Genomic DNA, 16676 nt, shown 5'->3' with positions numbered 1-16676 from the left:
GATGTCGGAGCAGATATTCTCGACCACTGCAGTCAATGATGTCAATGATCAGCTGCAGCCATTGCCATTTTGACTGATCTGCTAAGCAATTGCAGTCCTTACTATTTCGTCAAAGACGATATCTGCTCTGATGGAATTCTGATCAACAGCGACCGCAGGGGTTAAGAGACCCAACGCCATCGCTGTGACTGACGAGTATACATTACTTTAATACTCTCTATGGGTCCCTGAAGTGATGAAGCAGGGGTTGTCCAGTAGTGGACAATCTGTCTAACAGTGGCGGCCATTGGTCTACTTAAACAAGGCGTTTATAATTTTTTTTAGAGGGGGTAGGGTCGCAGCAATCCACAAGTCATCACTTAATTTCAGGATAGGTGATAAACAAATAATAATGCAAATTAGGGTTTTGGACAATTGGTCCCTAATGGAGGCATCTAGGCGGTGCCCAAAAAAAAAAAAAGAATTCACTCCCAAGTTGTACCTGATCACTCTCTCTAGGAATCCCAGCTATGGAATTAGGAGCCATGCGATTATCTACCAGCATTATTACAATGAGTCCTAAACACCGATAAAACGGAGCTAAGAGAGCAAATACATGTGCGGCAAGCAGCAGCTGGGGTCCGCGTGGCGGTGGTCCTAACACATCCCATTGTGTCAGCTGTCAGGAGGAATGGACAAACTATGAAACTATTTTCTCCTGTAAACGGCAAAGAAAAACCACATTTCCCTTTCCTTCATGTTGAATCCCTAAGATTCTCTCTCTCCTCAGTCACCCTGAGCCATTATACTAACACAAGGGGCTTTAGAGCAGACGCTGCGGCCACCCTCTGGCGGTATAAGGGGCAAGCAGTTAAGCAAGAAGAGATCTGAGCGGCTTCAGGAAAAATGCTTCTCTTCTGTAAGGGAAAGATGTCATCTATCATGTGACCGACGGGCCATAAAGCAGAGGCTGCAGCCGGGTGCGGAGGTGACTCTCCAGCAGGCCAGGGGTTAACGCAACGTAATAAGAGATGGAAATAAACAGAAATGGCCATGTTCTCCACCAACCTACAGCACCCAGCTTGTACCGAACGACGTCTCAGTGCATTTATCACCCTAGTTTAGGGTATGGACGCCATCCTTTATATCTTACTTAATTGAATGTGCTTTTGGATATAAATCATTTTTTGAGTTGGGTTTTATTAAAAATGTTGCACCAATTGCCTTCTGTAGTCTGTGATGCAGTATTGGTGGCTGCAGAATGAGTTCATTGAGAAACGTTTAGTGAGCTCGTCCTGATGGGAGACGGGGATATAAATGTCGCTCTCCCTAAATTACACAGTCTAGCTTTTTAAGCCTGACTACCTGACTAGGCTTATACAATGTGATTTTCTGGATTTTATTTTTGATATTCTACCTCTCAATGTTAAAATTAACCTACTCTTAAAATTATAGACTGTTCATGGCTTTGTCAGTGGGCAAACTTACAAAATCAGCCACTCCAACAAAGGAAAGTATAAAAAAAAACCCTGCTGTGGATCTAAACGGAAAAAGTGCGGAAGTGGGCGGAGCTTCAGGGAGGAAGTATGTAGCTGTCCGCAGAGCCCCGGTACGCTAATGTGAACCTAGCCTTAGTGAAGAAAAATACAGGCATAAATTACATTTATGGGTTCCAATAACTACAAATTGGCATGGTCATATGTTTTCACCCCTTTTCCTATGAAGCCCCTAAATATTTCCGGTGCAAGCAATTCCCTTCATAAGTCACATGCTTAGATTTCACACAGGTGGACGTCCTGTCACTAAGTATCACACATCTGACAGTATATACACTTTAACTTTTCTAAAAGGCTACAGAGACTGCAACACCATTAACAAGAGTCACGACTAACCAAACACCACCATCAAGACCAAGGAGATCTCCAAACACCACCATGAAGACCAAGAGGATCTCCAAATACCACCATGAAGATCATGGAGATCTCCATACACCACCATGAAGACCAAGGAGGTCTCCAAACACCACCATGTTGATCTCCAAATAACAACATGAAGACCAAGGAGATCTCCAAACACCACCATGAAGACAATGGAGATCTCCAACCAAGTCAGAGACAATGTTGAGAAGTACAAGTCAGGGTTAGGCTATAAAAAAAAAATCTCCTGATCTCGGATGATGCCCTGGAGCACCATCAAATCCATTATCATCAAATGGAAAGAACATGGTACCAAAACAAATCTGCCAAGAAAGTGCCACCCACCAAAACTCTCAGGGCATTACAATCAGAGAGGCAGCACAGAGACCAAAGATAACCCTGAAGATGCAGCAGAATTCCCAAGCAGAGAATGGAATATCAGTCCATATGACCACAGTAAGCCGTACACTCTTTAGAGGTGGCCTTTATGGAAGAGTGGGCAGAAAAAGCCTTTACTTACACATGAAAATTGTATGACTCGTTTTGAGTTTGCCAAAAGATGCGAGAGACTCCCCAAATGTATGGAGGAAGGTGCTGTGGTTAGATGAGACCAAAATTGAACTTTGGCCAACACAGTTCATCACGCCAAGAACATCATCCCCACAGTGAAACATGGTGGTGGAGGCATCATGCTCTGGGGATGTTATTCATCAGCAGAGACAGGGAAAATGGTCCGAGTCGAGGGGAAGATGGGTGGTGCCAAATACAGGGATAGTCTTGAGCAAAACCTGTTTCAGTCTGTCAGTGATTTGAGACTGGGACGGAAGTTCACTTTCCAACAAAACAATGACTCAAAGCATACTACTAAAGCCACACTCAAGTGACGTAAGGAGAAACATGTAAAGGTTTTGGAGTGGCCTATTCAAAGCCAAGACCTTAATCCAATGGAGAATCTGTGGTCAGACATGAAAATTGCTGTTCAGCAAAGGAAGCCATCTAACGTGAAGTAGCTGGAGCAGTTTTGCCTTGAGGAATGGGCAAAAATCTCAGTGTTCAGAAGTGGAAAGCTCATAGAGACTTATCAAAAGCGACTTGCCAAGGATGGTGAATGCTTCCGCAAGCCACTGTACATCTCACGGATATCCATCTACCTCTCTATCCCTCTATTTATCCAGCTCTCTGTTTCTCTCATATCTTTCTCTATCTTTGCACATCTATAACACAAATAATGTCATTTCTAGTCTGCATCTATTCCGGTACGTGTCACACATATGGCACAGGGATGTCCTAATTATGTAATCTGTGCAGCTGGGAAAAACAGACATGTCTACAGTATGAGTGGGTCACACAGACACGGTGTGTCTGACAACACGGGCATGTGTGCAGGCCCCATACAGCACTCGATGGAAAACACCAATGTGTGAAAGAGGCCTAATGCAAGCCCTTGGCCAGAGCCTGACAGGTGGGCACGGCCTTGCTCCATAGACTTGTATTGAGTGAGGCCGCAACTAATTGACCAAGTGACTAATTGAGTCAGTCAATTTAGCACCATTTTACATTTACAGGTACTTTGTTTCCCTGCTGTCAGAAAACAGCAGAGCTCAGCAAAAGATAGATAAGAGATGCAAACTCCTCAGACTATCACAGCTGGCTCACTGATAGATTCTCAGTTGACTCTTTGTGAAGACAGTGCAACAAAGAAGCTATTGAAGGCAAACTGTGCATAATTTGTAATGAAACCCAATTGATAAAATGATTTATAGCCCTAAATAAATGCAGTTGAGAAAGAAGAAAAAAAAAAAACATTCTCATCTTCCATTGAGCAGATGACAAGCATCTTTGGTATTCCGACAGAGGGGGATCCTGTCGGCTCCAACACCACTAATTTCAGGGAGAAACAATGGAGTATCGACAGAAATATATCCCGGGGAATGTTGGCACCCATCAACATGAGACGACTACAGCATCTGCCAACACAAAAATGACATGCATGAGCAAATGTGGAGGAAGGAAACAGAGCCGTGTCTGACAGTCTTGTCACTTACCAAGAACTGAACAGGGTCACAACATCTGCAAGATGGACACCTCCAGCCCGGAAAGCTCTACAAGTCATAGTAAAAGGAGAAAGAAGAACTGGCAAAAACCAGAAGGTCCTGCTCCCTGGCTATAAGAAAGGCCGAACATCAAGAAGGGTGAATCTGCCCTGGTGTCACACAATCCTGCTACAGAGAAACTTACATGGAAGCAACACAAAAAAGACCCAAAACGACGCGACTATGTGATATGAGGCATTATGTAACAGACATCATTCAATCATATGAAGGAAGCCTGCGACATCACAATTTATGATACAACTCTGCCCGGATTTCTGATCGTTTCTACAACAATGTCAGTAAACTTGTATATGTGAAAACAAACTTTCCCCAAAAATATTTGCTATGTGATTAACCCCTTAATGACGGCCAATACGTCTTTTTACTGACCTGAGATATAAGAGAATAGTATCCCTATACAGGTGACAATCCAGCAGCTGATAACTGTACCCTATAGCTGACAACTTGTTGTATCACAAACGATCAGTGTTGGCACTGTCCATATCTGTTTAACCCCTTAGTTGCTGCTGTCAAAAGTGACTAGACCAAATAAATGGTTAATAGATTGTGGGGGCTTCTGCTTTAGGCTATGTGCCCACGCTAGCGTTTTTTCCCAGAAAACGCGCGTCTTTTTCCACGCATTTTTGACGCGGTTTTTGACACGCGTTTTCTGGGAACATTGGGGAATGCTAAAAACGCTCAGCTATGCGGAAATTAATGAGCATGCTGCGTTTTTAGCCGCTAAGCGATTCCTGAGCGGTTAAAAACGCATGCATTGGCACAAAAAGCCAAAAATGCATGAAAATTAATTGTATGCATCCTGTAAGCGTTTCTGCAGCGTCTGATCCGGCACAAACACTGCGGAAACACTTACAAAAACGCAACGTGGGCACACAGCCTTAATCTAATTGACACACCGAGATCATGATTGTGTGGTCCTGATGTTTGCCATAGCAGTTCATGGGCAAATAGTGGCCTGAGAGTGTATCACGGCTCAGCTCCGAAGATAGCGACATTTAGGTGGTAAACAAACACTTTTTCATTCCTGCTATACCACTTTGCATTAATTCCTGAAAATCACCTGAAGGGTTAATAAACTACCTGACAGCAGTTTTCAATATGTCAGGGGGTGCAGTTTTTAAACTGGCATCACGTTTGGGGTTTTCCAATATATAGCACCCCTAAAGTCGCTTTAAACCTAGAGAGGTCCCTCAAAAAATAAACTTTGTAAATTTCCTTGAAAAAATGAAAAAATTACTGCTACATTTTTAAACCTCCTAAAAGGCTAATAAAATAAATTAGTGTTTTACAAATTGTGCTAATGTAAAGCAGACATGTGGGAAATGCTATATATTAATGTTCTTGTGTGGTATGACTATCTGGATTATTAAAGGGATAATCATTCAAAGTTTGAAAATCGCATTTTTTTTACATTTTTGTAAAGTTTCAGATAAGTTTTATAAATAAACACAAAACTTATCGACCTAAATTTACCATTATCATAAATTATAATGTGCCACGAAAAAACAATCTCAAAATCAATGGGATTTGTTGAAGCGTTCCAGAGTTATAACCACATAAATTGACATGGGTCAGAATTTAAAAAATTGGCCCCGTCACTAAGGGGTTAATATAAAGAACCTTATAACAGACTTTCAGTTGTAGAAGTGTCCCAATCTTCAGATATCAGCAATACTTTCAGCAATGCTACTTACAGTTCTCTACCCGACATAGGAGAAAGTGTGTGTGTGTGTGTGTGTGTGTGTGTGTGTGTGTGTGAGAAGAGGATTGATTGTGCCTCAAAAGTCAAGCCAGCCCCCTTCTCTATCTGTACACCAGCCAATACAGAGGAGACAGGTTAACTGCACATCAGCCAATATAGAGAAGAGGGATAGGCTGACTACACATGAACCAATACACAGAAGAGGATGGGCTCATCGAATATCAAATGCCAAGCCAGCCCCCTTCTCTATCTGTACACCAGCCAATACAGAGAAGGAGAAAGGCTGACCGCACATCAAAAGCCAAACCAGTCCCTTTGTCTGACGGGCTGCCTGCACATCAAAACTCAAGCCAGCCATCTTTGTCTGTGCATCAGCTAAGACAGAAAAGGGGTTGGTTAACTGCACATTGAAAGCCAAGTCAGTCCCCTTCTATCAGTACATCATCCAAGATAGAAGGGGATGGGCTAACTGAATATCAAAAGTCAAGCCAGCAACCCTACCCCCAACCCTTTAATGTGTACCAGTCAAGACAGAGATGCTGGCTATTCATCAAAAGCCAAGCCAGCCCCATTCTCTGAATGTGTACAAGCCAACACAGAGGAGGGGCTGGCTGACTACATCAAAAGATAGCTGCCCCCACTTCCCAGTCTACATACACTATAAACTAGAGAAAAGGTCTGACTTAGAACCTAGTTAGCCCCCTTCGTTCACAACTCTAATGAGGTGCAGACACAGGAAACTCTACTCTCGAACACAAAGCTGCAGAGTCCAGGACCACGTAGATATCTGGAAATCAAGGTGACTTTGAAATAAAAAAAATAAATAGTAAGTTCTTTCTTATTATATTATAAACACAAAGAAAAGTGAATTTTTTTAAAAGGCGGACAAACCTATTAAAGGTTTTTTTTAATCCCAGAACAGATGATCCCTATCTGAGATGGGGATAGCCTGCTGATCGCTAAGAGACTGACCAATCTCAGAAACAAGGATCAGGAAGCCTGAGAACTGGGATTTGTAAAGCCTTTTTGGATGGTCAGAGGTACCTTCACTCCTTGTCTATGGGATTGACAGCACAATGGAGAAGCACTTTCTACAGCAGTCTCAAAGAAAATAAGGTGGAGGTTAAGAATGCTCACCTCCTTCCGTTCAAAACGGAACAAAATTCCATTTTGTGGGGAGGCTGCAATGGTTGCACCCCCAGCGATCGGAAAGTATCCTGTGTGTAAGGGATAACTTGCCATGCTACTTTTTTTTGCAAACTGCAATATCAAAATCAAAAGAAAATGCTTTTTTTTATTAAGGAAAGGACACTATTGCATGTCACTGCAACTAAGGACTGAGAAGTGTGTCCCTGTATGACTGATTAACGGGGTAGAAGATATGGTGCAGGAGTCTTCCATACACCTGAATGGAGCTTGTAAAGTCCATGTACCTGCAACAGGAATAAGCCCTATGTAGGATAGATTGTCAGCAAGGCAAATAGCTGACTGGGCACATATCACTCCAAAAATCATCCAAGAAACCAGAGGTGGAAGAAGACAGAGGAAGCAGTATCGACATTACAGAACAGAACAGACAAGAACTGTAAACGTTTACCCCTGGAATAAATCAACATGAAACATTGTATCTGGGACTCACAAGGAGCTGCACCCACCAGTGAGGAGCTGGCTCATGATGCACCCCTCCAGCAGAATCACAGGGAGCTGCATCCACCAGTGCTGGACCAGAGGTGCCGGATCCCACTGCCCAGAGGTGCCAGATCCCACTGCATCCCTCCAGCAGAATCACAGGGAGCTGCATCCACCAGTGCTGGACCAGAGGTGCCGGATCCCACTGCATCCCTCCAGCAGAATCACAGGGAGCTGCATCCACCACTGCTGGACCAGAGGTGCCAGATCCCACTGCATCCCTCCAGCAGAACCACAAGGAGCTGCATCCACCACTGCTGGACCAGAGGTGCCAGATCCCACTGCATCCCTCCAGCAGAATCACAGGGAGCTGCATCCACTAGTGCTGGACCAGAGGTGCCGGATCCCACTGCCCAGAGGTGCCGGATCCCACTGCATCCCTCCAGCAGAATCACAGGGAGCTGCATCCACTAGTGCTGGACCAGAGGTGCCGGATCCCACTGCATCCCTCCAGCAGGATCACAGGGAGCTGCATCCACCAGTGCTGGACCAGAGGTGCCGGATCCCACTGCATCCCTCCAGCAGAATCACAGGGAGCTGCATCCACCAGTGCTGGACCAGAGGTGCCAGATCCCACTGCATCCCTCCAGCAGAACCACAGGGAGCTGCATCCACCAGTGCTGGACCAGAGGTGCCAGATCCCACTGAATCCCTCCAGCAGAACCACAGGGAGCTGCATCCACCAGTGCTGGACCAGAGGTGCCGGATCCCACTGCCCAGAGGTGCCGGATCCCACTGCATCCCTCCAGCAGAATCACAGGGAGCTGCATCCACCAGTGCTGGACCAGAGGTGCCAGATCCCACTGCATCCCTCCAGCAGAACCACAGGGAGCTGCATCCACTAGTGCTGGACCAGAGGTGCCGGATCCAACTGCATCCCTCCAGCAGGATCACAAGGAGCTGCATCCACCAGTGCTGGACCAGAGGTGCCGGATCCCTCTGCATCCTTCCAGCAGGATCACAGGGAGCTGCATCCACCAGTGCTGGACCAGAGGTGCCGGATCCCACTGCATCCCTCCAGCAGGATCACAGGGAGCTGCATCCACCAGTGCTGGACCAGAGGTGCCGGATCCCACTGCATCACTCCAGCAGAATCACAGGGAGCTGCATCCACCAGTGCTGGACCAGAGGTGCCGGATCCCACTGCATCCCTCCAGCAGGATCACAGGGAGCTGCATCCACCAGTGCTGGACCAGAGGTGCCGAATCCCACTGGATCCCTCCAGCAGGATCACAGGAAGCTGCATCCACCAGTGCTGGACCAGAGGTGCTGGATCTCACTGCCCAGAGGTGCCGGACCACCTGCATCCCTCCAGCAGAATCACAGGGAGCTGCATCCACCAGTGCTGGACCAGAGGTGCCGGATCCCACTGCCCAGAGGTGCCGGATCCCACTGCATTCCTCAAGCAGAATCACAGGGAGCTGCATCCACCAGTGCTGCACCAGAGGTGCCGGATCCCACTGCATCCCTCCAGCAGGATCACAGGGAGCTGCATCCACCAGTGCTGGACCAGAGGTGCCGGATCCCACTGCCCAGATGTGCCGGATACCACTGCATCCCTCCAGCAGGATCACAGGGAGCTGCATCCACCAGTGCTGGACCAGAGGAGCCGGCTCCCACTGCATCCCTCCAGCAGGATCAAAGGAGCCGAATCCACCAGTGCTGGAACAGAGGAGCCGGATCCCGCTGCATCCCTCTAGCAGAATCACAGGGAGCTGCATCCACCACTGCTGGACCAGAGGATCCAGATCCTGCTGCATCCCTCCAGCAGAATCACAGGGAGCTGCATCCACCAGTGCTGGACCAGAGGAGCCGGCTCCCGCTGCATCCCTCCAGCAGGATCACAGGGAGCCGCATCCACCAGTGCTGGACCAGAGGAGTTGGCTCCCACTGCATCCCTCCAGCAGAATCACACCACCAGTGATGGACCAGAGTAGCCGGCTCCCGTTGCATCCCTCCAGCAGAAATCACAGGGAGCTGCATCCACCAGTGCTGGACCAAAGGAGCTGGCTCCCACGGCATCCATTCAGCAAGATCACAGGGACCGAATCCACCAGTGCTGGACCAGAGGAGCCGGCTCCCGCTGCATTCCTTCAGCAGAATCACAGGGAGCCGCATCCCCAAGTGCTGGACCAGAGAAGCCGGATCCCGCTGCATCCCTCCAGCAGAATCACAGGGAGCCGCACCACCAGTGATGGACCAGAGGAGCCAAATCCCGCTGCATCCCTCCAGCAGAATCACAGGGAGCCGAATCCATCAGTGCTGGACCAGAGGAGCCAAATCCCGCTGCATCCCTCCAGCAGAATCACAGGGAGTCGCATCCACGAGTGCTGGACCAGAGGAGGCGGCTCATGATGCATCCCTCCAGCAGAATCACAGGGAGCCGCATCCACCAGTGATGGACCAGAGGAGCCGGCTCCCGCTGCATCCCTCCAGCAGAATCACAGGGAGTCGCATCCACGAGTGCTGGACCAGAGGAGCCGGTTCATGATGCATCCCTCCAGCAGAATCACATGGAGCCGCATCCACCAGTGCTGGACCAGAGGAGCCAGCTCATGATGCATCCCTCCAGCAGAATCTCAGGGAGCCGCATCCACCAGTGATGGACCAGAGGAACCGGCTCCCGCTGCATCCATCCAGCAGAATCACAGGGAGACGCATCCACGAGTGCTGGACCAGAGGAGCCGATTCATGATGCATCCCTCCAGCAGAATCACATGGAGCCGCATCCACAAGTGCTGGACCAGAGGAGCCGCATCCCGCTGCATCCCTCCAGCAGAACCACAGGGAGCCGCATCCACCAGTGCTGGACCAGAGGTGCTGGCTCATGATGCAACCCTCCAGCAGAATCACAGGGAGCTGCACTCACCAGTGCTGGGACCAGAGGAGCCGGCTCAAGCTGTATCCCTCCAGCAAGATCACAGGGAGCCACATCCACCAGTGCTGGACCAGAGGAGCCGGCAGATGCTGCATCCCTCCAGCAGGATCACAGGGAGCTGAACCCACCAGTGCTGGACCAGAGGAGTCATCTCACGCTGCATCCCTCCAGCAGGATCACAGGTATGACGCGTGTTTCACCCTACAGCAAACCAGAGTGCAGCATGCAGGAAATCAGTCCAACACATGCACTGCACATAGCAACCAGGAGCACACTATATATACACCTCTATACAGTGTAATAGATAGATAGAGATAGATATAGATAGAGAGACACGCGCACATAGAAATACACAACCTCTAAAAATTGACAGGATGAAGCTTTCACACCAACACAAAAGCGGACCAGACCCCATCGCGGTCCCAGCCGCCCTATACAAATCACCCTTGGTATGCAGGGGTTAGGTAGGACATGCGGTGCCAGTCACCTGTCATGTAACTGTTCAGACAAAGGCTCAACGACATTGTAGTTGTGGCAGTGACAGCTGTGATTCATCGGCAATACAAATAAATAAATATTATATAAAGAAAAAATACATATATTAATTTTTTGCCAGAGCTATCTGGGAAAAATTAAGAGACCATTGCACAGTTTTAAAAAAATCAGCTTCTCTATATGTCTGACAGCCATTCCATTCCAGTGTCAGCTGAATTCTAACTAGAGTACAGTTCATTCCACTTAATGTGCTTCTGATTAGGTCATCACCTGAACCAAATTTTATTTAACGAAGGAAAGTATAAGAAACCCTGCTGTGGTGTTCACAATCCTCTTGCAATACGACAAGCTGGATGGCAAAACAAGTGCTAGTAATATCCCAAACGTAATAGGAAAGAAAAAATAACTTTTAACAATGCCAAAGGAGTTGAAGAAAAAAGTCTTGAGTGAGGGAAAAAAAAAAGGGTTTAATTCTGGCTTTACTAGCAGAGGGATACAGTAAGCGTCATGTTGCCTCCATCCTTAAAAATTTCTAAGACGGCAGTCCATTACAACAAGGTCAAGCAGCAGACACTGGGGACAACGAAGCTACAGACTGGCAGAGGGAGAAAACGACTCTCCACTGACCGGCATGACCAGCATCTTATTCGAATGTCATTCAGCAACTACAGGATGACATCAAGTGACCTACAGAAGGAATGGCAAATGGCAGCTGTGGTGAAGCGCACGGCAAGAACAGTTCATAACAGTCTCCTAGAGGCAGGGCTCAAGTCATGTAAAGCTAGAAAAAAGCCTTTCATCAATGAGAAGCAAAGGAGAGCCAGGCTGAAGTTTGCCAAAGACCATAAGGATTGGACCATAGAGGACTGGAATAAGGTAATATTCTCTGATGAGTCTAATTTTCAGCTTTGCCCAACACCTGGTCGTCTAATGGTTAGACGGAGACCTGGAGAGGCGTACAAGCCACAGTGTCTTGCACCCACTGTGAAATTTGGTGGAGGATCAGTGATGATCTGGCGATGCTTCAGCAAAGCTGGAATTGGGCAGGTTAATCTTGGCAAAGGACGTATGAATCAAGCCGCATAAAAGGTTATCCTGGAAAAACAGTTGATTCCTTCTGCTCAGGTAATGTTCCCCAACTCTGAGGACTGGTTTTTCCAGCAGGACAATGCGCCATGCCGCACAGCTAGGTCAATCAATGTGTGGATGAAGGACCACCACATCAAATCCCTGTCATGGCCAACCCAATCTCCAGACCTGAACCCCATTGAAAACCTCCGGAATGTAATCAAGAGGAAGATGGATAGTCACAAGCCATCAAATAAAGAACTGCTTACATTTTAGTACCAAGAGTGGCATAAGGTCACCCAGAAGCAGTGTGACAGACTGGTGGAAAGCATGCCAAGACGCATGAAAGCTGTGATTAAAAATCATGGTTATTCCACAAAATATTGATTTCTGAACTCTTCCTGAGTTAAATCATTAGTATTGTTGTTTCTAAATGATTATGAACTTGTTTTCTTAGCATTATTTAAGGTCTGCAAGCACTGATTTTTTTTTTTTGTTATTATTACCATTTCTCATTTTCTGAAAATAATTACAAAATTTAGTGCTTGGAAATTCGAAGACATGTCAGTAGTTTATAGAATTAAAGAGCAATTTACATTTTACTAAAAAACTATACCTATAAAGAGAAAAATCAGACAAACTGAAAACTGTGCTGTGGTCTCTTAATTTTTGCCAGCGCTGTATATATGTACACACATGCACACACACAGATATGCACGGATATATAGATATATATACACAGAAGCATACGACAAACGAACACTTCCATGAGCTGACATTTACTGTACAGACACATCCATCCACACATACACACACTGTACATACATATGCACACACACCACAAACACTGTACATACATATGCACACACACACTATACATATACACCACACACTATACATATACACACAACACACACACTGTACATACATATACACACGCTGTACATACAAACCACACACACTTTACATACACACTGTACATTATATATATATATATATATACACACACACACACACACCACGCACACTGTACACACACACACGCTGTACCTACATATGCACACACACTGTACATACACACATACACTGTACATACATATCCACACACACTATACTTATACACCACGCACACTGTACATACATATACACACACTGTACATACACACACCACACACACACTGTACATACAAACCACACACACACTTTACATACACACTGTACATATATATATATATATATATATACACACACACACCCTGTACACACACTGTACATACACACACACTGTACATACACACATACATATACACACACATTGTACACACACTGACATCCATGCACACACACTGTACATACATATATACACACACACAGACACTGTACAGACACTGACACATCCATGCACCCACTGGACACACACAGACACTGGCACATCCATGCACACACACACACAAACACTGTACAGACAATGACACATCCATGCGCACACACACACTGTACAGACACTGACACATCCATGCACACAGACACTGTACAGACACTAACACATCCATGAGCACACACACTGTACAGACACTGACACATCCATACACACACAGACATTGTAGACACTGACATCCATGCACACACACACAAACACTGTACAGACACATCCATGCGCGCACACACACTGTACAGACACACACACTGTACAGACACTGACACATCCATGCACACACACTGTACAGACACATCCATGAGCACACAGACACTGTACAGACACATTCATGAGCACACGTACTGTACAGACACTGACACATCCATGCACACATACTGTACAGACACTGACACATCCATGCACACACACTGTACAGACACTGAACAGACTGACACATCCATGCACACACACACTGTACACACACACAGACTCTGTACAGACACTGACACATCCATACACACACACACTGTACAGACACTGACACATCCATGCACACACACTGTATAGACACTGACACATCCATGCACACACACTGTACAGACACACTGAACAGACTCTGACACATCCATGCACACATACTGTACAGACACACTGAACAGACACTGACACATCCATGCACACACACTGTACAGACACTGACACATCCATGCACAGACACGAACACATCCATGAGCACACACTGTACAGACACTGACACATCCATGCACACACACTGTACAGACACTGACACATCCATGCACACACACTGTACAGACACACTGAACAGACTCTGACACATCCATGCACACATACTGTACAGACACACTGAACAGACACTGACACATCCATGCACACACACTGTACAGACACTGACACATCCATGCACAGACACGAACACATCCATGAGCACACACTGTACAGACACTGACACATCCATGCACACATACTGTACAGACACACTGAACAGACTCTGACACATCCATGCACACATACTGTACAGACACACTGAACAGACTGACACATCCATGCACACACACTGACACTGTACAGACACTGACACATCCATGCACACACACTGTACAGACACTGACACATCCATACACACACACTGTACAGACACTGACACATCCATACACACACACTGTACAGACACTGACACATCCATACACACACACTGTACAGACACTGACACATCCATACACACAGACACTGTACAGACACAAACACATCCATGAGCACACACACTGTACAGACACTGACACATCCATGAGCACACACACTGTACAGACACTGACACATCCATGAGCACACACACTGTACAGACACTGACACATCCATGAGCACACACACTGTACAGACACTGACACATCCATGCACACATACTGTACAGACACACTGTACAGACACTGACACATCCATGCACACACACTGTACAGACACTGAACAGACTCTGACACATCCATGCACACACACAGACTCTGTACAGACACTGACACATCCATGCACGCACACACACACTGTACTGACACATTCATCCATACACACAGACACTGTACAGACACTGACACATCCATGCACACATACTGTACAGACACACTGAACAGTCTGACACATCCATGCACACACACTGTACAGACACTGACACATCCATGCACACACACTGTACAGACACACTGAACAGACTGACACATCCATGCACACACACTGTACAGACACACTGAACAGTCTGACACATCCATGCACACACACTGTACAGACACACTGAACAGACTGACACATCCATGCACACACACTGTACAGACACACTGAACAGACTCTGACACATCCATGCACACACACTGACACTGTACAGACACTGACACATCCATGCACACACACTGACACTGTACAGACACTGACACATCCATGCACACACACTGTACAGACACATCCATGAGCACACACAGACACTGTACAGACACATTCATGAGCACACGTACTGTACAGACACTGACACATCCATGCACACATACTGTACAGACACTGACACATCCATGCACACACACTGTACAGACACACTGAACAGTCTGACACATCCATGCACACACACTGTACAGACACTGACACATCCATACACACACACTGTACAGACACACTGAACAGACTCCGACACATCCATGCATACACACTGACACTGTACAGACACTGACACATCCATGCACACACACTGACACTGTACAGACACTGACACATCCATGCACACACACTGTACAGACACATCCATGAGCACACAGAGACACTGTACAGACACGGACACATTCATGAGCACACGTACTGTACAGACACTGACACATCCATGCACACATACTGTACAGACACTGACACATCCATGCACACATACTGTACAGACACTGACACATCCATGCACACATACTGTACAGACACTGACACATCCATGCACACACAGACACTGTACAGACACTAACACATCCATGAGCGCACACACACTGTACAGACACTGACACATCCATGAGCGCACACACAGTACAGACACTGACACATCCATGAGCACACATACTGTACAGACACTGACACATCCATGCACACATACTGTACAGACACTGACACAGCCATGCACACACACTGACACTGTACAGACACTGACACATCCATGAACACACACTGTACAGACACTGACACAGCCATGTACAGACACATCCATGTACACACAGACACTGACACATCCATGTACACACACTGTACAGACACATCCATGTACACACAGACACTGACACATCCATGCACACACACTGTATAGACACTGACACATCCATGCACACACACTGTACAGACACACTGAACAGTCTGACACATCCATGCACACACACTGTACAGACACACTGAACAGTCTGACACATCCATGCACACACACTGTACAGACACACTGAACAGACTGACACATCCATGCACACACACTGTACAGACACACTGAACAGACTGACACATCCATGCACACACACTGTACAGACACACTGAACAGACTCCGACACATCCATGCACACACACCGACACTGTACAGACACTGACACATCCATGCACACACACTGTACAGACACATCCATGAGCACACACACATTCATGAGCACATGTACTGTACAGACACTGACACATCCATGCACACATACTGTACAGACACTGACACATCCATGCACACACACTGTACAGACACTAACACATCCATGAGCGCACACACACACTGTACAGACACTAACACATCCATGAGCGCACACACACTGTACAGACACTGACACATCCATGAGCGCACACACACTGTACAGACACTGACACATCCATGAGCACACGTACTGTACAGACACTGACACATCCATGCACACACGTA

General features: G+C 46.8%; 1 protein-coding gene across 4 annotated transcripts in view; it reads right to left on the bottom strand.

Moving 5' to 3' along the window:
- Positions 1 to 16676, bottom strand: part of FUT8 (fucosyltransferase 8) — a 316159-nt gene that overhangs the window by 298738 nt on the left and 745 nt on the right. The window lies entirely within an intron of this gene.

This window comes from Dendrobates tinctorius, unplaced genomic scaffold, assembly GCF_039654945.1.
Source record: "Dendrobates tinctorius isolate UK_male_01 unplaced genomic scaffold, ASM3965494v1 ptg000175l, whole genome shotgun sequence".
NCBI lineage: Eukaryota > Metazoa > Chordata > Amphibia > Anura > Dendrobatidae > Dendrobates > Dendrobates tinctorius.
This window is presented reverse-complemented; position numbering and strand designations above follow the sequence as displayed.